The sequence below is a fragment of the Acomys minous genome (assembly GCF_964271855.1).
Source record: "Acomys minous genome assembly, chromosome: 5".
NCBI lineage: Eukaryota > Metazoa > Chordata > Mammalia > Rodentia > Muridae > Acomys > Acomys minous.
The window spans coordinates 45752297-45771073 of record NC_140494.1 but is presented as its reverse complement, the minus strand read 5'-3'; the positions used below and the strand labels follow the sequence as shown (position 1 = coordinate 45771073).

The 18777-nt window shown below is 44.5% G+C and overlaps 1 protein-coding gene and 1 long non-coding RNA gene across 3 annotated transcripts in view; one reads left to right on the top strand and one right to left on the bottom strand.

The window, feature by feature from the left end:
• Window positions 1-6890, bottom strand: part of BASP1 (brain abundant membrane attached signal protein 1) — a 49887-nt gene extending 42997 nt beyond the window's left edge. The window contains exon 1 of one of the 2 annotated variants that reach the window (XM_084781642.1): window positions 6868-6890. The gene's annotated coding sequence lies outside the window, so the exon portion shown is untranslated. Of the gene's footprint in view, window positions 1-6260; window positions 6505-6867 lie in introns of those variants that run through there. The other variant, XM_084781643.1, reaches the window with a different exon arrangement.
• Window positions 6891-7019: 129 nt separating this feature from the next.
• The window catches only part of LOC311597400, an 81093-nt gene continuing 69335 nt past the window's right edge, over window positions 7020-18777 (top strand). The window contains exons 1-2 of the long non-coding RNA XR_014779214.1: window positions 7020-7239; window positions 7633-7896. This is a non-coding gene — a long non-coding RNA (uncharacterized lncRNA). The remainder of the gene's footprint in view (window positions 7240-7632; window positions 7897-18777) is intronic.

Sequence of the window (18777 nt, the reverse complement as noted above, 5' to 3'; positions counted from 1 at the left end):
AGATGGGTCAAATAGTAACTGAAAACCGTTTCTGTACGTGTCCTCCACGAAGGTAGACAGGCTAATTCTAACAAGGTAACCCCCTAACTGCACAGCTGGAAACAGCTGTACCACTACCCCATCCACAACTCCAGAGGCAAGTTATGGATAAGACATTTGGAATACTGCTTATACCTGTGAGATATAAGAAAAAAAAAAGGCGTAAAGTGAACCCACACTTACTGAAAGCTTAAATAACAGCAGCCGTCATTATCATACTAGCAAAATGTGACTTAAGGACAATAGGCCCTAAGCATCATGGCAAAGCCATCTCTATTAATCCATAGGCCTTCACTGTAGCTACTGCTTGAATATTTCAATTGTATAGTGGATCTCTTTTCATTGAGAAACTTAGTATCACTCACTCTAAGTCAAATATTGAGGGTGTTAGCATGTTAAAAATTACTTACTTAGCTTTGACAGTCTGTGTTACATAAAGTAAAATGGCCCACTAATTAGGACCAGTGAATGAAATAGGGTTGAAAGCCATAAGAGCTTAAGGCACACTATTTGAATCTCTAGTTTCCATTTATTTACAGGTGAAATACAAATTACGATTAGTGTGAAGGGATTAAAATTCAATGACAACTTGTGTCATCACAACATAATGGCATCTTGGAACTAGGCAGTATCTTGCTGACATACTCAAGGAAATGGAAATATTAATTTGTTTTTTTAGCCACTGATTTCTACATTTTTTCCAAATGCTTCCCGAGACACTCTCATGGGCCTGGCTTGTAACACTGACCCATTTTAAGAAGCACGTGACTAGTGATGCAATAAAGGATATGGCATGTCTACCACTTTAGAGTGAATGTGGACTCAAAGAATGTGCTGAGGAAGGATGGGCCACTATCCTAACTTGATATTTTTCCCTTCATCCTTACAATAACTCTCTATCACAGTCTCTACTTTAAAGATGACTATTGTGGCACATTGAAGCTAAGCAGTTTGCTGTACTTCACCTCGCTGGTATTGGCTGAGACACGTGAGACAGGATTCTGTGCTAGTGACCACAACCCCAGTCACACTAACCTATAACAATCATACTCTCTAAGAACCGTATTCCATATGCAATGCACAAAGTAGTGCTGAAACACGCATTTCCGAACACAGGTGTGTACGCAAAAGGGTGGTTTTATTAATTAATTAATTAATTAATTAATTAATAGTTCACAGAATGCTTTAAGTGACTAGGAGAAAACACCATGCGAAAGTTTTGCCTTCTCCAGTGTATCCTACATTCCTACATTATCCTGAACTATTTCCTTTTCTTTGAATGCCCAGCTGATGGTCACAAAGTTTCTATTTCCAAATGGCTGCAGTGTCCCAGGGATGTCTTCCCAACACCCCTCCCCCATCAGTCACACCCTCTGGGCACTCAGTGCCTAGGCTACTCAAAATTCTCTACATCATGTGTTCCCTTGGATTCTCTCTCTTAAATCCTTGGAGTGCCCAACTGGGATCTCTCAGCCTCTCACTTCACCCCATGCCTAACTTCCAGAGGGAATGAGAGGATGTTGTTGGAAGCCTACCATTCCCTACACGGGTGTCTCCTCGGAATTAAAATTCATCTGCACCCTAGTGAGAACATAACCGTGACTCTCTGCTTTCAAAAGGTTCACCGTGCAACCCTCCCATGTGACATTTATCAGCATGTTCATCTTTCTAACTACAGAGGGACTGGCATAAAGCAGCAACTCTCCCTTGGCAGACTGGCTGTGGCTGTGGCTTTGAGAAATTACCCCTGTAGTTCTCAAAACAAGTTAAATGCTCCCTCTTGATTTTCATAAGCAGCTCTGGGGTCAAAGAGGCCAGACTGAGACCATGAAACCCACTTTGTAGCAAATCTACACAGTGCCCACAGAATATCAAATTATATACATATGTATATATCATACATGTATAATATGTATATATCATACATATACACACACACATATATATATATACACACACACATATATACATATGAGATATCTGGGCCCTTTCATATTGAGATTGGATGTTTCTGGCTGAATGTTGCTAAGTACTCAGGTCTTCACCTGCCAGCCTGGGTCAGAAATGCAGCTCAACACAGTAGAAACTGGTTGGTAATGTCAGTCCCATGTACTGCATCAAACCACACAGAGGTTAAGGAGCCCTCAAGGGCTAGTCACTATTCTTAGTCATCCACAGACAAATGTAACCCTCATTATAACCTGAAAATTGGCATTATTATCTCTATTTTACAACTGAAAAAAAAAGGGGGGGGGGACTTCATCAAGGCATGATGTCATTTGCCCTAAGTAGACAAGCCAGTGTCTGAAGGTACCCCACACACAGTTCCTTTCCATTAAACCTTGGGAAATCTCCCTGCAAATTTCCCCCAAACACAAATTTTATCTTTAAAGCAATTTTGCCTGCTCACATCTCTGTAAGTTGTTTCAAAGAGTAAATCTCGTGCTTGCTGTGTTAGCTCAAGCCTGGGGAGAGAATGCCTTGAAGAGGATTCAGTTGTGAGGAAACTAGAGAATAGAGACTGAGCCTGGATAGGGCTGACTTGTTCCTGTATGTTGGGGCTGTCTTCAGTAGCTACCTAAATTATCAGCTGTGATGGTCGTCAGGGAGAACAGAAGGTGAAAACCGTTTGCAGCAGTAAAGGCCTATGTAAATCCAACAAACCAGACACCAGGGCACCTGCTTTGACGTTTTTGGACAGCTTTTGAAGACAAAAGTTTACAAGACATCACAAAAATAAGACCAAAAAAAAAAAACCTGTATAAATCCTTTATTTGGCAGTACTTGTTCCAGTACAGGCTAGTAAGACTTCCCTTTTCAAGTATGTATTTACAAGGACAGAAATGAACTGTCTTTCAAAGACCAATATAAAACCACCACAAAATAACATTCTACACCAACTCACTTAGTATTGTCATTAATAAGATCTGATGGCGTATATGTATAATCACATGTGCTTACATCTATGGTATCCATATGCGTGTGTATAGACACGCTACTTGGGCTGTTTGAAGAATGACTCTGATGTGGAACATTTTACAAAACTGCTGTGGCTAACAGAGACATCTACTTTACAACAAACAATATTCCCAAAAGGTAGGTTTTTCTCTGATTTCATGCACCATTTATTTTGGCCATGAAATGCAAATGGCTTGAAGTTAAAGGGAAATAAAAATAAAGAAAGCATAATTAGTACATTTACGACCATAATGTGATTTGTTCTGGAAAATCCAGGCGGATTATGAAGAGGCCTCCCAGCACAGGGAGCCTAATGCTGAGGGCTCTCCCACTGAATATTTAAATTAGGGTAATGGAGGGAGATCCATTTCATAAGCTACAGACAGCTTGAACACCATTTAGGGAACACAAACGCCACTGTCCGGATACTCAATATAGCCAACTGCTGGTGCAGTGTATCAGAAGAGTTCCCCTTCTCCTTCTGCTAATGCTTGGCAAGAAAGCTAGCTAAAGAAAAGAGGTAATATAGTATTTTAATTGATTTTAAAATTATTTGATTTTAAAAACATAAAGCTCACTGACTTAAAAGCTATTGATTTTTTTTACACTATCCCAGCACCCTCCTCCGAAAGCACAGCCTAGGGGAAAAAAATTTTTATTAACAGATAGCCCTCTAAATTATACTATTCAACACATAATTCATAGAGAATAATCCATGGATCTTGATACATACAGCTCATTGCTAAGGATCAGAGAAAATAGAATCCTTGCCACCTAAGAGGTAGCCAGATGCTCGCCCTGACAGTTATAAGTCTGCAATATAGTAAGAGTGGTCAGTATTGGGGTATTTGTGCTTCTTTAAAGAACAAAAGGGAGGGTTGCTGTTTTCTGCCATGTGTTATTCCACCAGGACATACTGGAAATCCTTTAGCATGAAACCCTTTCAAATATAACCCACCATTACAGAAACAGAGCATTAGGCTACTATCTAATATATATAGCAAGTCCTATTTTGAATATCAGAAGTAAACAGGCCCCAAAAGAAATCTGAAGGGCCAGAAGCTAGGAAATGCATCATTTGAAGAAAAAAAAAATGTGCCATCAAAGAACTATCATGGCTCCTGTTAGACGGGGAAGCGGGCACTATGAACTTGGTGCTTCCGCCATCTTCCCAGCAACCCTAGCTCCTTCTTCCTCCCCATCTCAGTGGGGGTTTGCCTTTTTGGAATCCTTAATGAAACAATAAAAGTAGGAATCAAGAGAATCCAGAAAAGCTTAGGCTGCTTAAAAGGTAACCATTTTCTCACGCCGGCTTCTGTAGGCCATCTTGTTCGTTTAAATGCCAAGATGTCTTAATCTGTCCCAGGTGGTATCACCAGGGGCAACACCATCGCTGGTCTGAGACTAATGTTCCTTGGTCAAATGACCCGCAATAAAGATCTGTCAGGCAAACAGCTAATTGGTGCAAACTAAGAAAGCCATCATCCCTGCGGTGCGATACATTAGAACAGAAAGAACAATGGACAGTTCTAGAAAGGAAAAAAGCAGTGTGCGTTTAAAAAAATACATGAAATCTACAATTTGCCTCGCTAAAAAAGCCGATCTTGGGGCTTGGGTTTTTTTGTTTGTTTGTTTGTTTGTTTGTTTTTGTCCTTTTTTTGTCTTGTTTGGTTTGGTGGGTTTTTTGTTTTTTGTTTTTTGTTTTAATTCATTTGGCTAAATGAAATCTGTAAAAATAGGTAAGATGTGATGGCTTGGGGGGAAAAAAGAAGCATACACATGACCACGACGGGTGGGGGGGGCGCGGGGGGTGTCATCTGTGTCCAAGGGTTTCATGAAACATTTAGGGCAAAAGCCTTTGTTCCTGGGCTCCGGAGGGGAGTGGGTGGATGGATGATGGGGAGATTAGATGGGGCTGCCTGGCCCTCCACACCCTGCTCTCCGGCGCATGCGCGAGGCCAAGACAAAGGAATAGGTAATTACAGTCCCGATTCATTCATTTTGCCCGCAGTACTAGAGCTCTATGAGCCCTTGCTATATTCCCAGGGGTGGGGATTCATCCATACCTCAACATTAGCCCCCTTGATACTCGGGTTTTATTTTAACCCGCCATGTAAGTGGCCAGTGGTCTTGGCCAAGACAGAGGTGTGTCAACCCCCCCGCCCCGCGTACAAAACACTGAAATTGCACCCATGTGCGCTGTGCTCCTTTCAACAGAGCGAAAAATCACTGGGGCAGAGGCCGTCCACCGAGTTCGTTTCAAGGCGGAAGGGTCTCAGGGGAAGCAGATTAGGAACAGGGCCAAGCGTTCGATGAATATTCATGAAAAGAATGCGGTCCCTAGCCACGCATTGTGTGCCATAGGTTCCAAAGATTCTGCATTTTTTTCTTTTAATGGTGAGGGGAAGCGGGAACCGGACGTTGGGTTGTAGAGTTTGAGCTATGGGCAAAAATCTACAAAAATCTTGGCTTGCAGGAGGGTTGAGCCCGTTCGGGCCGCACGCTGTCAGGTTCAAGCCCACACCCCCCCAGGCTGGGGCGGCGGCGGAGGCGCACGGCGCGTTCTCTGAGAGCAAGGCTCAGAAAATAAAATGCTGGAGACGTCCACAGGTTAGTGGGAAGACAGTTCCGCCGCAGACCAGGCTGGGGCTTTGATCTGCCCCGGACGTGCACATCGCCTTCTGAACCTCGTGTTCCTTGGTTACCCCAAACCAAGATCCAGGAGTCCCGACAGCCAAGCCAACCCCCGCCCCTTCTGATCTGACCAGATTCCGTGTCTTCTTTCTCCCTCTCCACCCCACCCCCATCCTCCATCTTCTACTGCTGCGCCCCTCAAACCAAGCGCTTTCTCCGTGGCTGTGCCTGTTCAGATGACAGAAGGCTGGGTTCAGCCCACAGAACCGTGGCTGGTGGATTCGATGTGTTTAAAGGGTTTCGCATTCGGTATTTCCCGGTCACCAGCAGCTTCCCACCCTCTATCGCCCCCCTCCCTTCCGAACACGGTTCATCCGCCCGGCCACCACCTACCTCAAGCTCCCCACCCAACCAAAGGCCAAAGCTGTCCACCTAGGGGATAGCATCACCCTGGATCCTCAAGTGCGACAGAACCCACATAGAGGAACCCCACGCCCACTGTGTCTAATCCCGGCCGCACCCCGGCTGCACTGTTGGCGAACCCTAGGCTTCGGGGTGGGGCGGGGCCCTGGGGAGCCGGTGGCCCTGAGTCCACAGAGGCATTAGGGACCTAAGGCGCGCCTCCTTACCGGCTTTGGGTGCCTGTGCCGGCCCTGGGTGAGCGCGGTGCCTCCAAGGGGCCCGGGTGGCTGGCGTCGTCCGGCCGGGTGCTTGGCCGCTCGGCAAAGGCTCTCTCCCGGCTCGACGGCGGAGCCTGGAGCGTGGAGTGAATTGGAGCGCTGCCGCCGCCGCCGTCGCCGCTGCCGCTACTGCCGCCGCCGCTGCAGCCTCTGCATTTCTCGATCGCTCCCCCTCCCCTTCCTGCCCAGCTCCCTCCCCCCGCGCGTCCGCCCGCCCAGCTCCTCCGCTCGCCGACCCCGCCTGCCTCGCGCCCGCCCCTTCGCTCTCGGCCCGCGCCCGGTGCCCCGCCCGCTGCGTTCGCGCCCCGCCACCCGGGGGTCCCCAACTTCTCTCCTCCTACAGCCCCTGCGCCCCGAGACGCCCAGTGATCGAGCACCCCTCCCCCGTCACCACACCCGTACAATCACCCCCCACCCTCTGCTACCCTCATCCAGATCCCTCCCCTCCAGCCTTGTGCCTTGCCCGCCCCGCCCCACACACAACAGTTTCTGTCAGCACCCCCCAGTCCCTCCTTACACGCCTCTCCATTCCCCCCGCAACCCCCAACACACACACCCGCGGCAGCACTGTCGGTGGATTTCTCTCCCTTCTCTGCCTCACACACATTTTATTTGAAAGCATTGAATAAGTAGCCCAGGCTCTCGCTCAGACTTATGGGGCTGATGAACTACGCCCCCGCCGCAGCCAGTTTTCTCGGCACCCCAATCCAGCCCGCTCCAGACGACGGGCTGAGATTCTGCTATCACGTAGGCAGTGAGACTCGGGGAGACGAGCTGCCTCCCTCGAAACCGTCAAGACAGATGTCCACGGGTTTTAGGGTGTCCCCCCTAAAGGCAAGCACATCTGGGGCACCTCCGGCAGATGCTCGCCCTCAGGGTCGACCAGGAGGCTGAAGCTTTGCAAGGCATCACACTGCCTAGAGCCCAGGTCTGGGTGGAGGGGGTGGGCAGCACCGCCTCTGGGGGGACGTTCTCCCGACTTCGGAGAGGAAGAAAAGAAGAAATGTACCCTAGGAAAATGGGCTTCGACTTTTTGTGCCTGTGCTTTCATGGAAGTCACCAGCTCTCGGACCGCTTAAGATACGACTCTGAAGAGCGCCCTGCTAGGCTGTGGCTAACCACCCTAAGTCCGCGTGTCCTGGTGGGCGAGCACTTTGGGTAGCACCGGGACGCACAATAGCCACCAGGGTTAGGAGGTATGCTCGCCATACTTACCTACTGGCAAAAAGAAAATACAAAATAAAATTTTTAATTTGGAAAATAACACATGGTGACATCTTTTCGAAACACAGCTCTTTTTTTTTTTTTTTTTTTTTTTCAGACAAAAGCCAATTTTACCAACGCGCAAACCCGTGGAGGCCTGCAACTTCTGTTCGCAGCACTTTGGCGCCCTCTGGCTGTATATCAGGATTGCTTGCTTGTTCTGCCTCATGCTGAAAGAAAAGGGGGACTGGAAATGTGTGTTGTCTTCTTGGTTTGATCTACCCTCATGAGTGGAGCTCGGAATTGGGACAAGCCTGCCCTGTTTTGTCATCACGGCCAGGATGACAAAAAGTAATCACATTTAGGGAGACAAACGCCAAAGGTAAGTACGGTCAGAATCTCACCTTGGAAAGATAAATCGCTTTCCCTTAACAGAAAAAATAAATAATAGAAGATTAATAAGCATGGCAATGGAAGTGTCACATCTTAATAAAAAAAAATGATGAAGAAAAGGGGAAACGTTTTGTAGCAGCTTCTCCTCCTCCTTTTCCTCTTCCTCTTCCTCTTCTCCCTCTTCTCTCCATCCCTACCTTCCTCCCTGATATTTATTTCAGTCTCCTTCTCTGTCTGCTTAAACTAATTAAGAAATCGAACAGTACAAGAATGGGAAATCAAATCACAGATAATATTTATTTATCTGAACCTTCTTTCTCTTCTGTCAGTACACCACCTATGAACCTATTTGGGGTGCTATGGATCCCACAACAGCTCCGGTTATGACAACCAAAAATGTTTCCAGATATGGTCAAATGCCCTCTGGAGGCAAAAACCATACCAGGTTGAGAGCCGATAAGTTGTTTTTGAAGTCCTTAAAGCAAGCCTCTGTTTTACTCTATTAACTAGACGGGTGTTTATGATATATGATATTTACTGTCTGCTAAATTAACTAAGCTGGGTATGGGGTGGGTAGGGAGGGCTGGATGGGTATTACACAATGTAGCATCATTCATTTAGGGTTCAGGTGTTTTTTTTTTATCCCAGTGATCACCTTAAAATTAATGGAAATTTCTAATGTAGTTTCAGGATTAGCTAATTAAGTATTGTATTCCTTTGTGTATGCTCACGTTTAATTTTTTTGAAAAATAATAGATCGGTTAAAAATTATTTTTCAGTGCCTTTGGTGCTTCTGGCTAAGTTTTTAGGATGGAGAGAGAAAACAAGCCTTCCAAAGGTGTGATGGGAATACAGATCACTGGTTACCATGGAAACAGGAGGTGCAAGCTTATATGGATGAACAGAATTGCAAGTCTCTCTTCTCGTCGTCTCCCATTAGACTTAGTTGTTTGCCTACTTTCTAATACAAAATTATATACAGACAAAAAGGGGGAGCAGGCCAAGGGGGCAGCTCAGTTGTGGAGCACTTATCTGGGATGCTTGAGGCCCTGACTTCATGGTCACATGTGTGTGTGCATGCACTCACACATGGAGAGAGTCAGTAAAGACACAGAGGGGGACCAGTGAGTGGGGTGCTTTCACTTCTGGCTATTCCTCTAATTTTCTCCTCAAAAACGTCTCTAAAATACATGCTTAGGAAATTAACAATGAGGCATCGAAGCTTTGAATTTTAGAAAATTGTTGCACAGCCTATTGTGAATGTCACAGACCAATGAATTTGGGAGCTTAAACAGTTAAGGATATGATTCATGGTCAATTTAATTAACTTTCACCATCACAGCCACAAAGAAAAGAATTTTTTTCCCAAAAGAATGAATATTTTTAAAAAGCTAGACACGGCTTATATACTGAATCACACTGTCACTTTATTTGCCCGTATAACTTGTCCCAATAAACCCTAATTTACATTATTAAGATTTTCATCAAAAACACAAATTGTTCAATAAATGCTTATTTTTGCTAAATGATTTGCCACAAAATTGCCTGCCACATAAGGGACTCTTTGTAAAATTACCTGGTTTATTTAAAAAGAAAGAAAGAAAGAAAGAAAGAAAGAAAGAAAGAAAGAAAGAAAACTCATCCTGTGTCTAGGAAGCGTTTAAAATGGTGCCTATGTTGCCAGTTGAACCACTGACACTGGATTATGTAGACAACTAATCTTGCCTTCCAGTCTCACCTACCACTCCCATCACCCACCAAGGCCTAGTGTCACCCTGTTTCCCAAATAAAACAATATGAATAGAGTGAAAACACAGTGGTGATGGTGTTGTAAGCCACCTTTAAAGTATCTTTGGGTTCTTCTCACTGGTGTCACTGGAGTGACCCAAACCTCCAGAGACCATTTTTGAAAGTATATTCCACTCTACTGGTATAAAAACTTGGCCACTGAACCAACAGACATCATCTACAAATTAGTCAGTATTATACATGCATGTGGCCTGCTCTTTCCCCCTAAATATATTTAAGATTTTCTTCAAAGGAAAAAAAATATCAAAATCTATGTGTTGGTTTTATCTTTTTTTTTTTCTTTTCCCTCTCCAACCCCGCCTTCGCAGGAAGTGCATTCTGCCAAAGGGAAGGATTTCCGTGCCTTAACCTGTGAGCTGTCTTGCTTCCCAGATAACATTTGGCAATGTCATTGAGGTTGTTGTCATGTGAGAGTTGGAGAGACAGAACTGCCATCTAGTTGGTAGAGGGTAGCCAGCCCAAAATATCAGTCATGGTTAGAATGCAGAGGCTGAGATCTATGGTTGAGAATTAAGTATGACAGTCTCTACCCAGTTGGGGAAGGCAAGTGATTTTTGTTTTGTGTTGTTTGTTGTTGGGTCGGTTTTGGTTGTTTGGTTGTGGTAGTGCTGGGTGACTGGGAAGCTGCTTCTCGCTCTGTTGTCTTCCACAGAGCACCAAGGACAGAGTTAGGTAAGACTCTTCTAAGAGAGAGCCTTTGCCAGACCTTCCGGATGCCCCTCCATCCCCTGAAACAGAAGTCAGGCTGGCTGCTTCAAGAGCAAGGCTAAAGGTTACCATTGAGGAATTTGAATTCCATTCCCTGTCCCTACAGGCTAACTGAAAGAAAACGGGCTTAACTCCAATTCCCGCCTGCCACCCCCCCCCCATTTCACCTGCTCTTTATGTATGTAAAAGGATAGCTGAAAACCTGAGTGAATGTGTATGAGGAAACACTGGGCTTGAAGTGGGAGGGGCCGGCTGGCATTGGCATTGTACTGGGAGAATTTTCTCAAGATGAAAGCAATCTGAGTGCCCCAAGTAGCTCTCACTCCTCTCCATCACCCATAATTCCCCCACAAATCCCTCTGTTCCAAAGGGCATTCTATTCACCACCACTTTGTATGAACAAACCACATGAAACCGAGGGAAAAAACGGGGTCTGCCCGCCTAGCAGCAAGGGCTCTCTTCTAGACTAGGCATGCCCGTTGCCACAAGACACCAAACAAGGGATTAAAGTGCGAGGGCTTTACCCTGGGGAAATGGTCCCTAATTTGGGGGCTCCTTTATATATTAAATCCTTTAGGGGATAAGCTACTAGGCATAAAGAATGCAGCAGAACAACCACTGGCTTCCCTGAGACTGCTGACGGGGCCTGTGGAGCAGGAAGAGCAATCCGTCTACCTCTGGAGCATCGCTGGCACCTGCTTCTTCTACTCACAGAGAAGTTGCTGCAGGGTTATGCTAATGAAAATATTTTTTGCTTTAAGTGCAGTGCAAGGAGAGGTGCCCAAAATAAATTGATAAATACAAAATCAAGTTGGCATCAAGGACTCACCCTGCTGTTATAACCAAGCCAGGAGGCCCCGCGATGCCCACTTCAAGTGTAAACACTACAATTCCTATAATTTTCTTGCTTCCCAAGGACAGGCAGCCCCTGCTTAAATAAAAGCTGAATGAACATCAGAAGGAAAGGTTTTTCTCCAAACTAATAAAGTGATATGAAATAAGAGAGCCAGACTGAATATGTGTGAACAGCAGATCTGGCTCAGAGAGCTAAGAATAAAAAGAGAAAAAGTAAAGAAAGCAACCAACCAACCAACCAACCAACCAACAAAAACCGTAGCTATGTGTAAATAGTATATGGAGAAGGCTGCCACATGTGTGAAAATGACATGGATAATTGCATGACTAGCTTGGGGGAAACCTGACAGTGGGAAAATCCTGGCTCCCATACGAGAGCATCAGTGTTCTTAGAAGTTTGTTTGTTTGTTTGTTTTAAGTTTCACTTTATTAATTTTATCAAAACTGAGCACAAATAAAGGTGTCAAAAACAACTTCTCATGTGCCCAAAGCAAAATGTGTATAGTGTTGTCCTATTGAGGTTATAAATAAATATGGGGAGGGCGGGGTTTGTTCCTAGATAATTGACAGTGGACAGTTATTGACAGTTCTCCCTAGGAATTGGTGTCACTTCCGAAATGAGGTAGAAAGTGACTTAGCATTCTATACTGGATAATTTTATGTCTACCTGACTCAAGCTAGAGTCAGCTTAGAGGAGCGAACTCCAATTGAGAAAACGCTTCCATAAGATGGGGCTAGGGAATTTTCTTGTATGTAGTGCCACTCTGGGCTGGTGGCTCTGGATTCTCCGGGTAAGCAGGCTGGGCAAGCCATGGTGAGCAAGCCAGTAAGCAGCACTCCTCCACAGTTTTCACCTCAGCTCCTGCCTCTGGGTTCCTGCTCTGAGTCCCTGCCCTGACTTCCTTCAGTCATCAGCAGTGATGTGAAATCATGGCAAAGTAAACTTTCCTCCTCAACATGCTGTTGGTCATTGTGGTAACCCTAACAATTCTATGTTCAATGAAGAATTTTTGCAATGACCATTTATTGATCTAGTGAGTAGAATATATATAATTTGGGGAGTTGTTGGGGACTAAGCAATAGCTGCTTAGAGCCTCTCACCAGCTCTCCCTGTGCTAACTTTTTTTTTTTTTTTTTTTTTTTTTTTTTTTTTTGCGTACATCATGCCTCCTACATCTTTCCGCTTCACTTGGATAAGGAATGTACCTCATTCTGACCTCAGAACAGAAAGATCTGGTGTGGACCCTGGACTTCTAGAGCCACAGGCCTCTCTGTCTGACTTCCTTGGTTTTAAGGTGACCCATCAAGGAAAAGCAATTTCAGGAACAAGGAGTATTTAACCTGTAGTTAGCCTTTCATATTCACCTGTGTGTTAACTTTTTGTGCTGATGAACCCAGGACCCGGGCACGACGTTAGGCTTTCTATGAATCACTTTTATTTCTACCTAGGTTTGTCTGAACGGCCTATTACATGGAACTCCTGACAAATCAGAGCGGTTCAACGCTGTATATCAGCAAGCCATTACTTTCCTCTTTCTTCTTCCTAATAACACAGCTATGACAGCTTTAAACTTCAAAAGGTTTTTCACCCTTTGAAATAGTCTGTGAATGGCTCTAGGTATTGGGGATATCAATCACAGCTGTGTTGGTTTTTATGGCTTTTGCCCTTCAATAAGATTAAGCAAATTCAGTATCCTCAAAATAACTTAAGAAAACCAGTTTATCCAGAACTCTTGTACCTATACACCAGTAATTCTTCATCGGTACAGAGTGGTTTTAAGTTGTATTTATTTATTTGTTTATTAATTAATTAATTTATTCATTTTACTAATTTTTTGAGAATTTCACATATTGTGCTTTGATCATATTTCACCTCTCTTCCCTAACTCCTCCCAGATCCACCCCCCCCTTCCTTGTGTCTTCTTTTTAGTTTTTTGTTTTGTTTTTTGTTTTTTTTTAATTCATGAGTCTAATTTGTGCTGCACATATATTCTTGGATGTGTGGCCTTCCACTGGAGCATGGGTGACCTGTCAGAAGTCACCCAAAGAAAACTGACTTTCCATTTCACAGACTATGTCATTGCCCGTAGCCAGCAGTTCTTGGTTAAGAATAGGACTCCTTACCCACTCCACCTCTCCATACTAGGATTTTGTCTGCCCTGAGCTTGCACAGGTCTTGTGCACACGGAGACAACCACTGTGAGCTCATACACGGAACTGTACTCCTGTGTCTGTAAAACACTGCTTATTATAGCCATCCATTGCCTCTGTCTCTAACAGTGTGTCTGCCCCCTCTTCCACAATGATCCTTGAGCTTTGGGAGGTGACTGTGTGACTATTCTCTGCCCTTTCTCCCTCATCCAGAAGGGGACTTTTGATTGGCTGGACTTCAACACTAGCTAGACTTTGGTGGTCAGCATCAAGGGTAGAAAATGGCTTCGGGGAGACCTGGTGGCACTCAGAGGAAGGATAGCAGGTTACCAAGAAGAGACTTGATATCCTATGAGCATATAAAGGGGGAGGAAGTCCCCCTCAGTCACAGTCATAGGGGAGGGGAGTAAGGGGAAAATGGGAGGGAGGGAGGAATGGGAGGATACAAGGGATGGCATAACCATTGAGATGTAACAAGAATAAATTAATAAAATTTTAAAAAGATTAGAAAATGGCGACCTTGATGTCTAGCTTTACGAATGTAAGCTAAAGGTTTTTTTGTTTGTTTGCTTGTTTGTTTGTTTTTGTTGTTGTTGTTGTTATTTAGCAAGGCAGAGGGAATTGGAGAGCCATGTTTGCCATGCTCGGATTGGCTAGAGTCCCTGCAGCAGGAAAGACAGATCTTCCTAGCAGCCAGCACTGAGTGGCCCTGTTGCTACAACCTTAATGTAAGGGAGCTGTATGGGAAAGTTCATTTCACTAAGGGACAATGTTTATAAGATTTTTTTTTTTACTGGAAATGATATAATAAGGGAGACCATGCATTTATCCATCACCAAACTGCAGAAGCTGCCACAGTATGACTCTACTAAACCGTTTTATGAGAAGGTGAAAACAGTGCCCTCCAAACAGGCACTTCCCTGTGAGGATCATCTGTTGGGTTTTGTCATTGTTCTCGTTAAGAGAGCAAAGATCTTGAAAACACTCCACCCCCGAGAACCGCCTCTCCTGTGGAATCTCAAGAGGAGCTTGGCAGCCAGGACACCCTAGACTCTTGAGATAATTAAGCATTAAGATCAGTGAGTGCCTAGCGCGCCCCCCCTTAAATTCTCTCTTCCTCCACCTTCTCTTTCTCCTCCTCCTCTTCTTTTCTTTCTCAGCCTCCTCTGTTCTTCACAGTATTGAAGATATCACCTAAAGCCTTGAGTATATTCCATAAATAGTTCCATAGATTCTTATTAAATGCCAGATATTTTAGAGTGAACTTTAAACAAATACTAAAGATGAAAATTTCGCTTCAGTGTTGTATTAGCTAATAAAATGAGTGAATGAATAATTTTTTAAGTTTTTTTTTTCTCCTCACCTTTTTCTTCTTCATTTGAGACTATGGCCCAGGTTTTATCCCTGTGGAAGGTCTCCTGCATCTTGCTGGAAATCAATCCACTGTGAGAGACTATCAGTGGACGCCTGGTATCTTGTCATTGCTGTTGAACGCATATGCCTTCATGTGACTTAGTAGACACCCCAGAGTTCAAGTTCCAGGAGACAGAAAGGGAAGCCTGGGCCAAAAAGATTTTTACGGGACATCTACCAGCTGGATGGACTCAAGCATGTCCTGCATGGCTCCTGGTAACGGTGAGAGGAGATCCAGGATGGGAGATAATGGATCTATCATCCCTGTGGAGAGAGAGAGAGAGATGCTGAAACTCTTACTGAGAATGGAGAATCAGAATAAACACACACACACACACACACACACACAGAGGCACGCACTTTCTCCAATGCAAAGAGAACGGTGGGTCAAGGATATGTTGAAATTTGCTATGAAAGTTTTTCAGGTACTATTCCCACACATATAGGCCCGAGATGGGTGCTACTTGTTTAAATTTAATTTATAGACTACCTCAAAAGAGCTAGTGTACTTTTAAGAGCATTTGAAAACTGAGGTTAAGCGTAAATGACAGTCAAAGGGACAGCATATGGGCTGCAGCAAAAGTCAGCAAAACAACTCATAAAGCATGGAACTTTGAATAGTTTGGGGCTGAGAGCAATAGCACCGTTGTCTTCTCTACCTCACTCTGGTACTATAGCAGGAAAGCCATCTCAGACAAGATATGAAGAAATAGGGGTGGCTGTGAATCAAGAAAAATGGATTCACTAAGAAAGGGGACACAGAGCCGCTGGCTTCCCCCTGATGTTCATATTGACAGGCCCCGCCCCCATAAGGACCCGAGGAGAGTCCAGGGCATCTAGAACCTCATAAGCTCAATGGAAGGACACAGGCAGGGGTTGGGAGGGGGGGCGGCAGAGCAGCTCCTCTAAGTCCAAAGCTGAGAAACAGGGTGAGCTGAAGAAAGGAAGGGATGGTTTGGGCCTCAGGGTGCCTGGGCGGGGGAGTTGAGGGGAGTGCAGGTAGCAGAGGCCACGGATGAATATGAGTAGAGGATTCCTAACGACCCAGCCCCTCCCCCAAGGACCTAAAAGCAGTTAATGGTTACTGTGGGAATAGTTACTGTGCTTCCGCAGTGTGGCAATCAGTTATGTTTCCCCACAGCTCCTGCCAGTAACTTTAATTAAACTAATTGGTTCATAATAAAAGAAAAGAAGCTGTTGCTTCAAAATGGAATGTAGGGCAGAAAGAATGTAAGAACCGGAAGTTGGGAAGAAGGGCCGTGAAACATCATCACCTGTGCGTGATACAGCCATTAAGTAAGGTCACCATCTCACAGCAGTTATGGCTCCAAGCAAGGGGCTGCACGTGACTAAGTCTGTCTTCAGTCAATCACGGATCAGTAGGGACTCAGAGAGACCGTCATCGTGCACCCTGCTGCTGGATTCTGAGTGGAGAGGCAGCAACCATCTTCACTTGTGCATCCACAGGTGAGGCCACCAGGCTCCACTGATACCCAGGACCACACAAACCGCAGAGGGCTCTAGTATAACTCAGAGCATCCCAAGGCAAAACAAAAAGACACAGATATGAGAAAGGGACTTAGAAGGGGAAGGAAGGGCTGATGGGTAAAAGGAGATGGGAAAGGGTGGGGTGAGACTAACAAGAGTACATTCCTTGTGTAGATTTATGAAAATGTCAAAGATGGGAATGAGTGAAAGGCATATAAAATTAATGATTTGTTTCATAGATAAGAAATGCAGCCTATTATTACATATATGTTGTAACCAGTAATATTTCTAGCATTGTGTTTAGTTAGTTTTTGCTTTGAGACAGGGTCTCACTCATAGAGATCCAGCTCCCTCCCCCTCCCAAGTGCTGGGATTAAAAGTTTGTACCATCACACCTGCTTCTAACTTGCTTGCTTGCTTTTTAATTTTTGTTTATTATTTATACAGTACTGTGCCCACGTGTGTATGCCTGCACCCCAGAAGAGGGCACCAGATCTCTCTATAGAAGGTTGTGAGCTACCATGTGGTTTCTGGGAATTGAACTCAGCACCTTGGACGTGCTCTGAACCTCTGAGCCATCTCTGCAGCCCCTCTAGCTTTCTCTTTAAGGCTGGTGGCTTCCTTCCTTTCTTGCCTGTCTTTTCTGGTATCACAGCTTAAGTTCGAATGGAAGCTGTGGGAGGTACGAAGCCTCATTTTGTGCCATCACATTTCAGCACATGTCACACGTGCCATTAGCTTCCTTGGCGTCTAGGCCTTTATCAGCTTGTGACCACCCTCGGCTCCTTAGGTTGAAAATACATTTATTTCAGAGTGGTTTCTAATTTTATGTATTTAGTTCGGTTACCCGGCTGATTTTTCCAAATAACCACAAGGTGGCAGCTTCAGTCAAGAAATCCCACAGCCACCTACTTGGTTGGTTTCTGCCCTGTGTTGAATATACTAAGCTGGACAGAGGTGTTCTCGTGAGCAGTCTAACAAACTAGAAAATAAGTATCTGTGTTAAGGTATGTCTGGTGACCAGCAAGACCTTGTGCACAACCATAAGGAAGCAAATGTGCTTCTAAAATTGACAGGGAGCACAAGAGCCTTTGAAAGATGGTTCTGTGGATAGGAAATTATTCCACTTAAGAACTTTCTATCCTTAGCTTTCTCCTGCAATAGATGGGAACAAATACAGAGGCTCATAGCTGGACAACGTGCAGAGAGTGAGAGACCCTGGAATACTCGGTCCTAACTGTCTCCATCAAATTCCTCACCTTGTGGCCCAGGGAATGCCATGGAAGAGGAGACAGGAAGATTGTAAGAGCCAGAGGGGACACTAGGGAATCAAGGCCTTCTAGACACGACAGAACCTCACAGAGACTGGCAGGATGCACAGTGACTGCACTGGTCTGGGCCAGGTGGAATCCCAGCTCCGAGAAGAGGAGTAAACACAAACTCCCACCCCTAATGCAGAAGTCATCTCCAATCGATAACTATACACAGAGGGAAATTTAGTTTCTCCAATGGAGTATCGCTGGGTATAAAAAAAAAATCACACTTAAGACCACTGCCCCATAACCAGCAGTACAAGGCTGACACAAAACAACTCGATGGTATTTAAGAGAGATTTTTTTTTTTGTCTTACTATGCTTTGTCTGGTTTTCTTGTTGTTTTGTTTTGTTTTGTTTGGTTGGTTTAAGCTTACAGATCTTGTTATATATTATGGTTTCTGATTTTTTAATCATTTTCCTGCATGTTAAAATGCATATGTCTCAATATCTATGTATTTCTTCTCTCTCTCTCTCTCTCTCTCTCTCTCTCTCTCTCTCTCTCTCTCTCTCTCTCTGTTTTATCTTATTCTGGTTTGTTATATTTTTATTTCATCTTAGTATTATTAATTTAGATGTTTGTTTGAATTCGAATGAGATAGGGAAGGAAAAGGTATGGATTTGGCTGGGTGGGGAGTGGGGATGAGCTGGCAGGTTGGGAAAGGGAAAACAAGATCAGAATTTACTGTATGGAAAAAGATCTATTTTCAAGGAAAAATTTGTTTGTCCCCTTCAAATAATAATGACCTTTCCTTCTCAGCTGAATCTCATTGCTTTGGTAAATTTCAACCCTGAGTGATCAATCTGAGACACAAGGGAGTCTCCCATGTGAAAGGGACATTGCAGGAGCCCTCTTTAAATATGAGAATTCTAGACATTACAACCTGTTTCATTTGTATAAAAAAGCTATTAGGGCTGGGATGTTCGAGGGTAGAACATATTCGTAGCATGCAAATGGCCTGGGTTCAGTCCCCTGACCAAAATGAAATAGGATTCCACATAGAAAATAATAACATTAATGGTTATTTTCCTCCCCCCCCCCCCCCCGCGTGGAATAGTAACACTGAGATAAAACTGTTCTCCCTTGCAGAGTGTGACTCTAACACCTTTTGACATTACACCCACCCTACTGC